Consider the following 734-nt stretch of genomic DNA (forward strand, 5'->3'; position numbering starts at 1 on the left):
GCCTTTCTTGGGTACGATGAAGTATGGGCTGTAGAAACCCGACCTCATCTCGGCCGGAGGGACCGGCTGTATCGCGTCCTTGGCTAGCAGGACGGTGATCTCTGCACGCAAGACAGGAGCATCCTTGTCCGGCACAGAGGTGAACCGAATGCCCCTGAACTTGGGAGGGCGCCGGGCGAATTGAATCGCGTAGCCGAGTCTGATGGTTCTCATGAGCCAGCGAGACGGCCTGGGGAGCGCTAACCAGGCCCCCAGCGACCGAACTAGCGGGACCAGGGAGACCACCGACGTACCCGCAGTGGGGCAGCGAAGTGGAACACAGGGACCCAACCCGGGAGACCGCGCGTCCCAGGGTGGGGTCTGAGTGCGCGGTGCGCCACTTACCTGGCTCCACGGCTGGGCAGGGGGCTCGTGAGGAGGCGTAGCGTCCTTGAGGAGCGAAGGGAGAGGGGGACGGCCATCTGGAGACTGGGTCTCGTGCACCGCCGTCCTCGCCCCTTAGCCGTCAGAGCGGATGAGAACTTACAGGCCGTAACCCTCACCATTCTCACCGTAACCCTCAGGTCTCCCTGGCCATGAACTGAAGTAGCCCTCCGAGAACCAGAGGAGCTAGAGCGGCGCTCGTGAAGCTCTTTTAGAAATTGCTCTTTTAGAAGGAAACACTTCCCCTGTCTGCGGTCTTGCTGCGACAGGGGAGGTCGCGGCGAGACCGCAGAATGGAAGCTGCAACCCGC

The 734-nt window shown here is 62.5% G+C and overlaps 1 protein-coding gene across 2 annotated transcripts in view; it reads right to left on the bottom strand.

The window, feature by feature from the left end:
• Window positions 1-734, bottom strand: part of LOC107588750 (solute carrier family 13 member 5-like) — an 18,280-nt gene that overhangs the window by 11,674 nt on the left and 5,872 nt on the right. The gene's annotated exons all lie outside the window — the stretch shown is intronic.

Source organism: Sinocyclocheilus grahami, unplaced genomic scaffold (genome assembly GCF_001515645.1).
Source record: "Sinocyclocheilus grahami isolate Dianchi unplaced genomic scaffold, SAMN03320097.WGS_v1.1 scaffold107.1, whole genome shotgun sequence".
NCBI lineage: Eukaryota > Metazoa > Chordata > Actinopteri > Cypriniformes > Cyprinidae > Sinocyclocheilus > Sinocyclocheilus grahami.